General features: G+C 33.3%; 1 protein-coding gene across 1 annotated transcript in view; it reads right to left on the bottom strand.

Moving 5' to 3' along the window:
• LOC123671129 overlaps positions 1-14,482 on the bottom strand; it is a 503,163-nt gene extending 488,681 nt beyond the window's left edge. The window contains exon 1 of the mRNA XM_045604823.1: positions 14,187-14,482. The gene's annotated coding sequence lies outside the window, so the exon portion shown is untranslated. The remainder of the gene's footprint in view (positions 1-14,186) is intronic.
• Positions 14,483-14,983: the final 501 nt, after the last annotated feature.

The raw sequence follows: 14,983 nt of genomic DNA, 5'->3' as shown, positions 1-14,983 counted from the left end.
TTTTTTTTTCGTATTCCTTGTAGTGAAGTCGTCTTGGGCGCTACTCCAAAGATCAGGGCATCTGGGTGGTTTCCTTCTCAGGGTTGTTTCTCACCTTAACAGTTGAAACTGAAAGTCTTGAAAGTTTTACGTACTTTCACGACCGGCACTTTTTTCGAATTTCGGTTTTCGATGAGTTGCGTCGCACTTTTCTCGATCGAACTCGATAACGAACAAACCGTATTAAAAATATTTTATTATTCAAAATATTTCAATATCGAAAAAATTTTTGCATCCCATCCTCGTCGCCAATTATGTTTTTGGGATGGAAACCTTGTTTTTAACAAACTTTATTTACAAGAAAAAGACGAAAGGTACAATGAGAACTAACCGTCATGAACTGATCTATTATTGACTTATTTATGACTTATCCGTTATGACTGACTAAAAAACAATGCATCTGAGATTTTATAACATTACTTATCTCTAATGCAGAATGTGGCGTGATCCTAAGCGTCACACAAAGAATAGATGAAATAGCAAAAATACATTGTAACACAGAACAAAGAGCGTATTATGGTTACAATGGGCATTCATTCCACGCACATTTTCTCGTGTTTGAAATTGATGAGTTTACAATATTTTATCATGAAATATAAAGTAACAAATGAAGATTCGAAAATATGTCTTATGATCAGAATGGGGTCGTATTATGTAATTATATATAGGATAGTATTGTATATAATTTGGTGTTGTACATAAACGAATATTGTTAAATATAGTGTGTTTCGTCAGGGTGTCTTTTATTTATCTCATAGACATTTACTGCCATTTAGTGAAAGAAATCACCACTGGTCAATCGCTCTTACCTTAGATTGAATCGAACCCTTCTCCAACTGTTTAAAAGCTTCCCAGGGTCGATAATAGTGAGCGACGTAAGGAATTGCGACCTTATAAAACCTATCGCAATTGGCGCTCGAGGTAATATAGGAGGGAAATAGTAAACAATCGTCAATCTGAAGAAAGTCGCCCTCACAATACATGAGGAAACGATCGAAAGAATCGTTATCTGAATTTATTGATGGAGTCAGACAAACTAAATTACAATATGATTATCAAATACAGCTCATTGGGCTAAGTCCCACAGAATTGAAAGTCTATAGAGACTTGTCAGATAAAATAGGAAATACAGTTTTATATAACAACGTAGACGAAAATTCAAGAAATCTCCTAGATTTACAGCCCCAACCTTTTGATGCAACGTGCAAATTATTAGAAAATAAAGAAATTAAAAGGCAACAATTATATCATTAAGCATTTCCGAGAGTAACACCCACAGTTCAAGATATTTCACCACAAACGACTATTAGAAATATTTTACCACAAATGACTAGTAGACATGAAATACCTTCTACAAGTCGAATGAATAATTTTCCCTCACAACCCGTTCAATTGAATTGGAACCACAAAAAGCAGGAAACAAAATTTTCTACGAATAGTCAAGTGTTTGGTAGACAAACAAATGTATTCAAACCAAGGCCCAATGCGCAAAATAACTATCCTAACCAGAACCAATGTCGGTAAGAAGTAGAGTTTATCCATTTAAAAGACACGCTAGTACTCAACTTAGACATCAAGAAGCGCCAAACAATCGACAATTTTTCAAAAAAACAGGTCCCGCTGATTTTTATACCGAAGAACTTACAAATACCGATGAAGTTCAAGACGAAAACGATAAACAAATCTATAATGAAGAAATCGATTATAATTTTGATGAAAACCTAGAAAATGAAGACATATTCGAGGAAGAAACGGAAAATTTTCAATTGGAACCCCATCAAAATTTCAAGACTTAAATTTTAATATGGACCATTCAGCTACATTACCATATTTAAAATTAGTAGACCCTCCTATTAAATTATCGATAGATAGCGGAAGTTCGATGTATATTATTGATTCCGCACTCCCGCAGTAGCATTCAATTTATTTCCCGAAAACATTTATCAAGAACGTACCGATTTCAAGACAGCTACCGGAAAAGATTTAAGCCGATATAAAGCAGAATTCCCTCTCACATCTTTCGGATTTGATAATACTTATCCATTTGTAATCTATGAATTTCATACACATTACGATGGTGTTATAGGTGCAAATTTGTTAAAAGACTCAGAACTAAATTTTGATTGGCAAAATCAGGAATTTGGAAATGATGTTAAAACTCAGAGATTTTATTTTCAACAATCTCATCCCAACGTTAAACTTCCCATCAGACTAGACTATCTTGACCCGAATCTAAAAAATCAATTAATTAAAATTTTACAAAGTAATAAAGAGGCTTTACAACTACCAGATCAACCTTTAAATCTTACAAATAAAATCAAACATAATATTAGGACAATTGACGATAACCCAGTATACTTTAGACACTACAGGTATCAAGAGGTGAAAAATCAAGTGCGAGATTTATTGAAGAAAAATATCATAAAACCTAGTAATTCTCCATGGTATTTCCCTATTGTTATGGTTCCGAAAAAATTAGACCAATCTGGCAAACAAAAATGACGAATGGCCATTGATTATCGAAAACTTAATGAAAAAACAATCGACGATAAATTCTCGATACCAAATATTGACGAACTTTTGGATCAATTGAAGAATGCAAAATATTTCAGTGCGTTAGATTCAGCAAGCGGTTTCCACTAAATAGAATTGGAACAAGATTCAATCGAGAAGACTGCATTCGCAACGGACGAAGGTCATTTCGAATTTCTAAGAATGCCGTTCGGACTGAAAAACGCTCCGTCAACTTTCCAACGGGTAATGAACCTAATACTCAGACCAGTATTAAATTAAATTTGCGATATGTACATTAACGATATTCTAATTTTTTCCAAAACACCCGAAAAACATCTGGCTGATATTCAAACTGTTTTACAATTGTTGAAGAAAGAAAACTTGAAAATTCAGTTAGATAAGTCAAACTTTTTCAAGAAGGAAGTAGTCTATTAAGGATACAAAATTTTGGAAAGAGGTGTTGAACCGAATCCTGATAAAATTGAAGTTTTAAAAAAATTTCCTATTTCAAAATCAACCAAAGAAATTAAATCGTATTCAGGAATGATAGGATATTACTGAAAATTCATTCAAAACTTTTCAAAATTAACGAAACCAATGACTAAATATTTGAAAAAAGAGATCAAATTGAATATTGATGATACACAATATATTGACGCATTCAATTTTACAAAAAATATGCTTATCAATTATCCAATATCACAATATCCTTTGAAGAAGACTTTGAAGAACCTTTCGTATTAACGACAGATGCTTCTCAATACGCTATAGGAGCCATCTTATCTCAAGGAATACCCCCTAATGATTTACCATTAGCTTATGCAAGAAGAACATTATCGGAGGCAGAAATAAAGTATTCCACAATCGAAAAAGAATTACTTGCAGTAGTGTGGGCTACGAAACATTTTAAACATTATTTATTCGGTCGAAAATTTACCATTTTTACAGATCACAGACCTCTTTTATGGCTATTTTCATCAAAAGATGCATCATCCCGTCTCATGCGATGGGGAATAAAATTAGAAGAATTCAATTTCGAAAATAAAAACACCAAAGGCGTAAACAACAATGCCGATGCCATGTCCCGTATTCGTTTAGAAGAATTAAATATTAACGAAGATTCCGACGACGACTTACAATCAATGATACCCCAAATTTCTCATAAATAGTTAGAATTAACCCAAAAAGAACTAGAAGATTTGACTCAATCATGTATACAAAATAGAGAGACAGGATCAACATTCCATAGTAACATAGAAGATCTTATTTTAGAAATTCCTTACTCAGAACGCACCTTGAATACGAACATGAACCAAATTATTTCCCAAAAGGGTAATAATTTCAAAGTAGAAAGATTGAAATTACATGAAAATAGTCGATTAAGAATGATTGTCTCAATCAACGACTCGGAAGATAATACAAAATTCCTGAAGGAATACATCAAACCAAAAATTCAATACGGTATCCATTTTAAACAAAAAGAATTAGAAACACCGTTCATAAATTTCTCGCAAAACTTATTGAAAGATGAAGCGTTCTCATTCAAAATTCATAATTTATTAGTCGAAGATATAGAAGCGGAAGAAAATCAACAGGAAAAGATCAAACTCTTTCACGAAACGAAAACTAAACACCGAGGTTTTCACGAAAATATAGAAAGCTTGAAAAAAAGATTTTATTGGCCCAAAATGGACAAAGATGTGCAGGCATACATCAATTCATGCGAGATATGTCAGACCCAAAAATATGAAAGACAACCAAACAAACTAATTTTCAAAAGTAACCCTATTGGCGACAGACCTTTCTCACATTTAGAGCCCGTTCACATGACGAGCGGTTTACGCGCGGTTCCAAACCGCTCGTTTACAAGTACATGAATTTTCTTCGAAGCGTACACATGCCTCTGCGCGTTTTTATGGACCGCGCGTAGAGCGCGGTTCTAGAGCTTGCCCATAGTAACCGCGCGTTGGCGCGTGGTTTGAGATCATAGGTTTCTAATGTAACCGTTCAGATGACCGCGCGGGCACGAGCTGATAGATGCCAGAGACGTATTTACGTATTTTCCTTCGATCCGTTCGGTCAGAAATATTTCAAAATGGAACCGGACGCTCCTAAATTATTCATAGATGAAATTGAGAATTTTCCTGTAATATGCGACATGACAAGTAGTGTATATTCAGATAAAAACTCAAGGAGACGGGCTTGGGAAGAACTCGTCATCATATCCTGTGAAGGAGATGCTAATGAAGAAAAAAAATTTATTATGTGACCACATAAAAATGATAATAGCTCTTTATTTAGAAATCATGAGATTCACGTAGAACAAATACAAATGAAGAGAAATAGTATCAAAATAACATTCACCTACCACTTAACAGCAGAAATCTACTATACTAAGTATATGGTTCTAATTATAATTATTATGAAGAAATGGCTTATAATTATTCAACAATAAATTAAATATTATATTCTTAAATGGTTTATAATTATTTATTTCTTTGATTTCATTAGGCAGTCTATTGAAAAACTTTAAACAACTGTATTCTAGCTGCTATTTGTGTTGAATTTAATTTACTTTTTTTTTTCTGTCGAGCCACGTGTCCTGCCCACTGCCACTTCAATTCTGCAACACGCTCTATAATATCTACGACTCTAGTTCTTTGTCGGATTTCTTCATTTCTTTTTCTGTCTCTAAGGCCGCGCCTACATTAGATCCGCATTTCTCCCGATCCGATCCGATCCGACGTTGTCCGATGGTCGGACGACGTCGAAAGAAAAACAAACACCTTTATCTTAATGTTAGTGCCTACAATTGAAACGAATTCCCGATTCCCGACGACTCACGACACTATCCGACACAATTCGTTTCAATTGTAGGCACTAACATTAAGATAAAGGTGTTTGTTTTTCTTCCGACGTCGTCCGACCATCGGACAACGTCGGATCGGATCGGATCGGGAGAAATGCGGATCTAATGTAGGTGCGGCCTAAGACAGACCTTGAGCATAGTTCTTTCCATCGCTCTCTGCATCACCCTCAGCTGGTTTGCGCCGTTTGCGGTCTTCTTAGTTATTGCCATAGTTTCCAGGCCATATGTCGCTACCGGTAATATGCAGGCATCGAAAACTTTCCTTTTAAGGTTTATTGGGATGTCGTTATTCCTGAATATATATTTCATCTTTCCAAAAGCCATCCAAGTTAGCCTGATTCTTCTTTTTATCTCTGCTGTTTAATTTTCTTTGCCGATTCTTATTGAGTGTCTTAAATCTATATATTCTTCTACATTTTCAAGTTGTGTGCCGTCAATGTTTATGTGTTCTGTGGTGTTGTTGATAAGTTTGGTCTTCGAAACATTAATTTTCAAACCGACTTTATTCAGAGCATCAATAAGTTGTTTTAACATCTCGCTCAATTCCTGCATGTTGCTACTTATTAGGACGATGTCATCGGCAAAACGAAGAAGATTTAAGTAGGATCAGTTTTAATTGATGAATAATAGAAACTATTCGATCTATAATTACCTATCAAAACTTAAAAACGTTTAATTCTCACCTAAATCTGATACTGAATCCAGATTCAAACCAAAATGTAGAATTCAAACTGAATACGGGCCGTTACGGCAACGCGCGGTCACCGCTTGGCAACCGCGTTCCATGTGAACGGTATCCAATTATCCACCGCTCATTCAACCGCGCGTAGACCGCTTGTCATGTGAACGTGCTCTAAGAGCCCGTTCACATGACGAGCGGTTTACGCGCGGTTTGAAACCGCGCGTTTACAAGTACATGAATTTTCTTCGAAGCGTACACATGCCTCCGCGCGTAGAGCGCGGTTCTAGAGCTTGCCCCTAGTAACCGCGCGTTGGCGCGCGGTTTGAGATCATAGGTTTCTAATGTAACCGTTCAGATGACCGCGCGGGAACGAGCTGATAGATGCCAGAGACGTATTTACGTATTTTCCTTCGATCCGTTCGGTCAGAAATATTTCAAAATGGAACCGGACGCTCCTAAATTATTCATAGATGAAATTGAGTATTTTCCTGTAATATGCGACATGACAAGTAGTGTATATTCAGATAAAAACTCAAGGAGACGGGCTTGGGAAGAACTCGTCATCATATCCTGTGAAGGAGATGCTAATGAAGAAAAAAATTTATTATGTGACCACATAAAAATGATAATAGCTCTTTATTTAGAAATCATGAGGTACACGTAGAACAAATACAAATGAAGAGAAATAGTATCAAAATAACATTCACCTACCACTTAACAGCAGAAATCTACTATACTAAGTATATCGGGTGTCCCAAGGTGAGTGGCCTATTAGATTATTATGGAAACTATTGATGATAAAGATTTCAAATTTTGTGGATAGATATTTGGCCATGTAAGGTACATTTTTGAAATAATTTCACATTTGCAGTGTTGCCGGATGTACGACAATTTGGCAACAACTTTGTTATTTTAAATGGGACATCAGGTATTTCTATTTTTTTTATGATACTCCATGAAATATTAAATCTATTCACTCCTACTTTTCCATCCCTATCTTTAACGGTTTTTGAGTTATTAATTATTCTTCGAAATTTTAGATCAAATTGGCGTATTACAAAAATGACTCTACTTCGCTCAATATTTGAGATTTAAGTCAGAAATTTTGCAAGTCGCTAGATATTGATCTGATCTGTGTCACTGCTTTTGAATTATGGTTGTCAATAATACAGGACGGACCAAAAAAATTCATCATTTGCCAAGTTACAAAATTGTAAAAAAGTCTATTTTTTCAAATTAGACACCTAGTATATTTTTCAATTTTTGGAATCAGTACAACACACTCTACAATTTTTCTATTCACGTCCCTATACCTATTTCAACTGGAGTCCGAGTTATATGCGTTATATGTGTATATCTTTCTTGAGCCATTATTTATAGAAAAACCTCGGAACAAAACACCTGTTAGGCAATAATTGTTTATTTCGACACTTATGGATTGAACTGATTCATTGATTTATCCATCTATGAACGACATAAAGAAAATAACAATACAAAAGAAATTAACTTATTGAATCAATGTGAAATCTAATAAACGCATATAACTCTGAATCCAGTTGAGATAGGTATAGGGACGTGAATAGAAAAATTGTAGAGTGTGTTGTACTGATTCCAAAAAATGAAAAATATACTAGGTGTCTAATTTGAAAAAATAGACTTTTTTACAATTTTGTAACTTGGAAAATGATGATTTTTTTTGGTCCGTCCTGTATTATTGACAACCATAATTCAAAAGCAGTGACACAGATCAGATTAATATCTAACGACTTGCAAAATTTCTGACTTAAATCTCAAATATTGAGCGAACTAGAGTCATTTTCATAATACGCCAATTTGATCTAAAATTTCGAAAAATAATTAATAACTCAAAAACCGTTGAAGATAGGGATGGAAAAGTAATAGTGAATAGATTTAATATTTTATGGAGTACCATAAAAAAAATATAAATACCGGATGTCCCATTTAAAATAACAAAGTTGTTGCCAAATTGTCGTACATCCGGCAACACTGGAAATGTGAAATTATTTCAAAAATGTACCTTACATGGCCAAATATCTATCCACAAAATTTGAAATCTTTACCATCAATAGTTTCCATAATAATCTAATAGGCCACTCACCTTGGGACACCCGATATGGTTCTAATTATAATTATTCAACAATAAATTAAATATTATATTCTTAAATGGTTTATAATTATTTATTTCTTTGATTTCATTAGGCAGTCTATTGAAAAACTTTAAACAACTGTATTCTAGCTGCTATTTGTGTTGAATTTAATTTACTTTTTTTTTCTGTCGAGCCACGTGTCCTGCCCACTGACACTTCAATTCTGCAACACGCGCTATAATATCTACGACTCTAGTTCTTTGTCGGATTTCTTCATTCCTTTTTCTGTCTCTAAGACAGACATTGAGCATAGTTCTTTCCATCGCTCTCTGCATCACCCTCAGCTGGTTTGCGCCGTTTGCGGTCTTCTTAGTTATTGCCATAGTTTCCAGGCCATATGTCGCTACCGGTAATATGCAGGCATCGAAAACTTTCCTTTTAAGGTTTATTGGGATGTCGTTATTCCTGAATATATATTTCATCTTTCCAAAAGCCATCCAAGTTAGCCTGATTCTTCTTTTCATCTCTGCTGTTTGATTTTCTTTGCCGATTCTTATTGAGTGTCTTAAATATATATATTCTTCTACATTTTCAAGTTGTGTGCCATCAATGTTTATGTGTTCTGTGGTGTTGTTGATAAGTTTGGTCTTCGAAACATTAATTTTCAAACCGACTTTATTCAGAGCATCAATAAGTTGTTTTAACATCTCGCTCAATTCCTGCATGTTGCTACTTATTAGGACGATGTCATCGGCAAAACGAAGATGATTTAAGTAGGATCAGTTTCAATTGATGAATAATAGAAACTATTCGATCTATAATTACCTATCAAAACTTAAAAACGTTTAATTCGCACCTAAATCTGATACTGAATCCAGATTCAAACCAAAATGTAGAATTCAAACTGAATACGGGCCGTTACGGCAACGCGCGGTCACCGCTTGGCAACCGCGTTCCATGTGAACGGTATCCAATTATCCACCGCTCATTCAACCGCGCGTAGACCGCTTGTCATGTGAACGTGCTCTTATACATCGATACAATCGTTATGGACAGGACACCATGCTTAACAATTATAAATTATTTTTCTAGACACGGTCAATGTTATGTTCTAAATACAAAAACAGCTATAGAAATTGCAAACCAATTGACTCAGTATTTTTCGAATCATGGAATTCCCGAAAAGATAACGTTTGATAACGGCACTGAATTCAAAAACCAAATTATTCAAGATTTAGGAGAAACTCACAAAATTTCCCTTCATAATATAACAAATTACAACCCAACGTCCAATGAATTAGTTGAAAGATTCCACTCAACTTTAATTGAGCAAATAAGAGTGATAGAAGACAAAAACATTTCTTCAGCAGAAAAATTGAATAGAGCTCTCCTGAGCTACAATAATTCCATACATTCATCTACTTCATTTACACCATTACAAATAATCAAATCGGATATAAATTATAGTTTCCCAGTGGAACGTACCAATCAAGAAAAAAATATCGAATTATATTCAACAATACCGTGAGAATATAAAGGAAATTTCAGATAACCTAGGCTTGCAGAAAAAGAAACAGGAAGATAACCTAGACAAAATCATTCAGAGCAGAGAATCCGATGATAAATTAGACGCAGCTTATTTAGCTATTCCTAAAGGAGCAAAACTCAACCCAAAATTTAAGAAACCAATATTAAAATAATCGATAACATTTAGATAAAAAATCCGGACATCGAAAAAGTATATCATAAGAACGAAATAAAACAGAAAAAATAATAAATTATTATTTTCTCTTGCAGGAAAATGAGACCCAGTCTTCCAATTTTAATATTAGCTTTCTTATTCATTCATATTTCCTTTCAACTGAAATTCATCGAAATAAAAAATAATATTCTTCCCTTTTACGTAGGAAAAACTTACATGAGCCATTCGAAGCAAATGTTGATGTATCATTACAATTTCACAGATTTTAGAGAAATATTACAAGTTCATTCAGTTTTAATTGACCAGATTAACGCAGTCAAATAAGATTTTGAAAACACATGTGGAAAATGTAAAGCATCAACTTCAGCAAAATTATATAATTTTGGATAGCTTGTCGTATACCAGAAGTAAAAGAGGTTTAATAAACGCAGGAGGACATATAGCAAAAGTTTTATTTGGCACTGTGGATAGTGAAGATGAATCCCTGTATTCAAATTACTTTCAGACCATTCAGAGAGATCAAATAATGAAAATTAATCAAAACAGAGTAATAAATAATATCAGATCCATGAACAAATACTCGAATGTAACGAATCAGATGATTAGAAATTATAATCAATATCGATTAGTACAAAATGATATAAATCGGATAAATCTAATACATTTTGAACAGCTAAGCATTAATGCAATCTTAAATGAAATAAATACGGCAGTTACCTTTGCCAGGTTACATGTTTTACATGAAAGTATTCTGCCTATGAAGATATTTCCAGAATTTGTGAAATCAACTAATTTTATGAATCATTTAGAATATTTCAAAGATTTCTATGCTATCTGTTATACTGCTATATTATTACATAGTGAAAATGTAATTTTCATCATCGAAATACCCATCACTTTTTCAAATCCACTAGACACCTACCACCTTCATTATATTCCTTATAAAAATGTGACCCTTACCGAGAAGTCTTCATATCTGCTAACCGAAAAGAAACTTTCCCGATGGTCCATAACAGAAGAATGTCCAAAGATCGAGGATTGGTGGATTTGTCTACAAAATGCCCTACGACCAGTTCCTGTCTGTATGGAAAAATTAATTTCCCACAAGTACGAGGACTGCCCTAGAAGACGTACTCAAACCAGTGACGATCTCCTGATGTTATCACCAGGAAAGTTTTTATCAGTGAACAATGCCAAAATAAGTGATATATGCAGTGAACACACCGAATATTATAAACTGTCAGGGATTTACTATATTGAAAAACCCTGCAATATAACTAATAATTTTAAGTATTTTTATTATGATAAGGTCTTCACAATATTTTACCATGTTATGCTTCTAAATATGAAGACCGAAAACATTGGTAATTTAACCATACCTGAATTAGTATTTGATAATTTAACCACACCACAGAAGAATCAATTTTCAATTGGAAAATTCATCCAAATCATATTTCATCCATTTATTTCATTACAACCATTGTATTGATCCTTATAATAATCTTTGCATTATATAAAACTTTTTTATTCAGATTTTCCAAAATTGTTGAAAAACATAAAAATAATTCAGCCCAAGACGCTGAACTTATTATTATTATTATTACGCAATACTAACCCTAGACTTCCTTAAGAAGTAATATAAGATAGCTCAACGTCAGCGTTTATGCTCCTAGGAGAGTTCGCTTAGAGATAGATTCATTGTTAATTAGACTTTCGAACAATAAACTTGCTTCAGAAGATTCTTGTGTTTTTTAAAAAAAGTGATTCAAAAGAGGAACAAAATAATTATATACAGGGTGAATCCGGATGAGACCGTCAGATTTTAGGAGAAGTTTACACTAGTCAAGGCAGTTTCGACTCAATGTTTGGTTCAGGGTTGGGGGCCTTTATTGAGAGTCTACAGGGTGATTTGACCGATTCGACCGATTTTTCTTTTCTTGATAACTTTGGTAGGGCTTTATTGATGAAATTTTCAGTGTAGAACAATATGATTGTCTACTTTGCATAATTTCTACACTTCGTCAAAACAGAAGGTGAGAATTATGATGATTCAGATTAAATTTGAAGGTTGAAACAACACCCTGTTTTTTTCGTTTTTAAAAATTCACTGTCGGCTTCAGATTCTACCATAAGTTTACATTACTGGAGCGTTTTTTTTTTAATTCTTAAACATGAATATTATCGTTATTTTGGTCCAAGGCAGTGAGAATATTCTGAACTAGATAGTAAAGCTGTATCGTCCAATGATACAAAGCTCTTTTGAATGATCAAAAATAGTTTTTCTAAAATTGTAAATTTTCCATGAAACTCAAATCTCAATTTAAATCTAGTTCGTTACGATCCATGGTTATCATCACAGTGAACCTCAGATTGAGAATATTAAAAAATCATCTGTTACTAGAAGTGTATTTCAACATGCCCCAATTATTTACTCATGCGAAATATGCAGATTTCATTTTTGTTTATGGTTTTTGTATCGGAAATGAAAATGAAGCCAAAATGTAATGCTAAAGACGATTTCCCAACCGATGTCAAGCAAATAAAGTTACTTTTGGACAAGTATTATTATAATATTATATTCTAAAGAACATGGGCAATATCCTAGATTTTTTGGTTTACGTAGGTACGTATACGGTATTTTCTGTATTAAATGATTTTACACATCAGAATATGGTTGATTGAAAACGAATTTCGAATTTTGAAAATCTACTTTAGAACTCAGGTAGAGCTTTGTATCATTGGCCGACACAGCTTTACCATCTTGTTCAGAATATTCTCACTGCCTTGAAATAACGATATTGTTCATCTTTAAAAAATTTTTCTAGGAAAACTGGACGTGTGCGAAAAAAAAATGAAATTCTTATTGATATTTTTCAATAAGAAACATGTACTCCTTGTTGAAAAAATAGATTGGTTGTTATAATAACTTTCTTCATTAACTATAAAATTTGTAATGAAATGAAACAATTTCGAAATATCATAATGATATCGGTACTTTATTTCATCGAAAATCTGCTGTGAAATGATTGACAATTAAATTTCATATTGTCCTTCTTCTTATCGAATGAATCTATTTGTTATTAAATTGTTATTAAATACTAATATAAATATAAGTCGTGAGTTTCAAGGTACAAAATAAACCCATCTGATATACAACTGCACACTGAATTTTCACAAATCAGATGCATCAGATGTTCATCACTGTATTGAATTCCAATACACGAACAAAATCTTATCAATCATATCAAGTATTACGATCGTAGGGTACCGAGGCGTGGGCGCATTACAACAAGAAATCGGAAGGGCTTAGTGCTTAGTTATCCGCAGAAGTACTCGGGAGCACTTTTGGGAGTACTAAGCACTAAGCCTTTTGTTAAAGAGCTCCAATTACTAATCCCAAGCATTGCTTTTAAAAAATGCTCGGAAACACAAAAAGTCTTCTATTGCAATAAGCGCAATGCTTTGGCAGATCTCTGCCAAGAAATAGATTTCGCGTTCCTACCCGTTAATCCGGTTACAATTGAATGAATGTTATCAATTGTGAAGAATTTCATAATTTTATGAATTTTATAGAAGGTTTTTTTTCCACTCATGTTCAATTGTTGAATCAAGATATCTAGAAATATTCATGAGTTAACAGCAAATTTAGGAATAAACATATATTTATTTATTTATTTATTAATATCCCTTTTTCCTGTTCAACCAAATGAATCATTATAAAAATGCCTTTTTTCAAAATAGCGAATATCGGAAGGAACAAGGACATTTCATTGAAATAAATTGAAATCATTGAGAAAATGGATTCTTTAGTTGATTTTTTTTTATCAGATAGACTTTGGAAATCAACCATAGCCTTTGCGGTGGTATTTGATGAACATAATAATGCTTTTACACAATAAAAGAATATTAAATGAATGATTTTCAGGAAATAAGATAAATAAGTGTCACTTATTTGACGCTATTCTCATATGCGTTAATCGATTAACTGTTTTTTTGCATATACTTGAGTCAATGAATTCCCATTTAATTTATACGAAGTGGCTTCCATGAGAAAGGTGGTTTTTATGCAACTATGCAATTCAAAATGTCAAATGCCTTATACCTAAAGTCCATTCAGAGTTTTTGTTGGTTCATTTTAACAGATAGATCTGTAAATACATCACGCATTTGAGTTCGCATACATCTGAAAAATGGACGCTGTTGAAATTATCTACATTCACATAAATATCTGTCTTTTGAAATGAAGAAAAAATATGAATATTATTGACTTACGTGAAATTCCTGATTATCAAATAAAGCAGATAGAAGTCTAATTCACTGAGAGAACTACTTTTTATGACATGACAAGGTTGTCATATTTTGATAAACGTCTAGAGAAGTTAGCCCTTTTCAAAGTACGTTAATTTGTCACATGAGGGCAAAAATTTTCATTTCCAAAAATCACTTTCATTCAAAATTTTTCCTGCTGAGAATCTTTTAATGATTTATATAATCTCCATAATGATTATGGAAATAATCAAATAACTGATCGAGACAATTGGCAATAGTAAAAATTCTCTGAATAGATTATGACTTTAGTGTCGATTCTGTACTAAACCAGAGAAATAGGGATTCTGCTTTACAGGCTGTTCTTGAAAAACATGCTTGAGGGAATGATTATTGGCACCATTTTTAAAAACTTTATATAAACGAATGTCATCATCCTTTTCGACTATCAAAATACAGTGTGACTGTATTTTCGTGAAAAAACTATTTTTGGTAATTATTGTGCTATTATTTTTATTCCTACGACAATTGTTTCGTCATATCATGATTTCTCCAGATGAATATTACTGACTGTCGTAGAAATGAAAACTGCTGACAAAAAATATTGTTTTTATTCAATTTCAAAATGAACTTTCGTCCTGTAAAGACCGGATAATCTTGCTGAACCTACAAGTGAATTTTTGTGCATAGAATGCATCGATACTGTAATTTCACGGTTTTTGTTTCCTGATTGTGCACACAGTTTATTCTTCAACTCCACGGTTCCATCGATATCCCTTCGACAATATCCTCGAATTGCTGCA

This window comes from Harmonia axyridis, chromosome 1, assembly GCF_914767665.1.
Source record: "Harmonia axyridis chromosome 1, icHarAxyr1.1, whole genome shotgun sequence".
NCBI lineage: Eukaryota > Metazoa > Arthropoda > Insecta > Coleoptera > Coccinellidae > Harmonia > Harmonia axyridis.
This window is presented reverse-complemented; position numbering and strand designations above follow the sequence as displayed.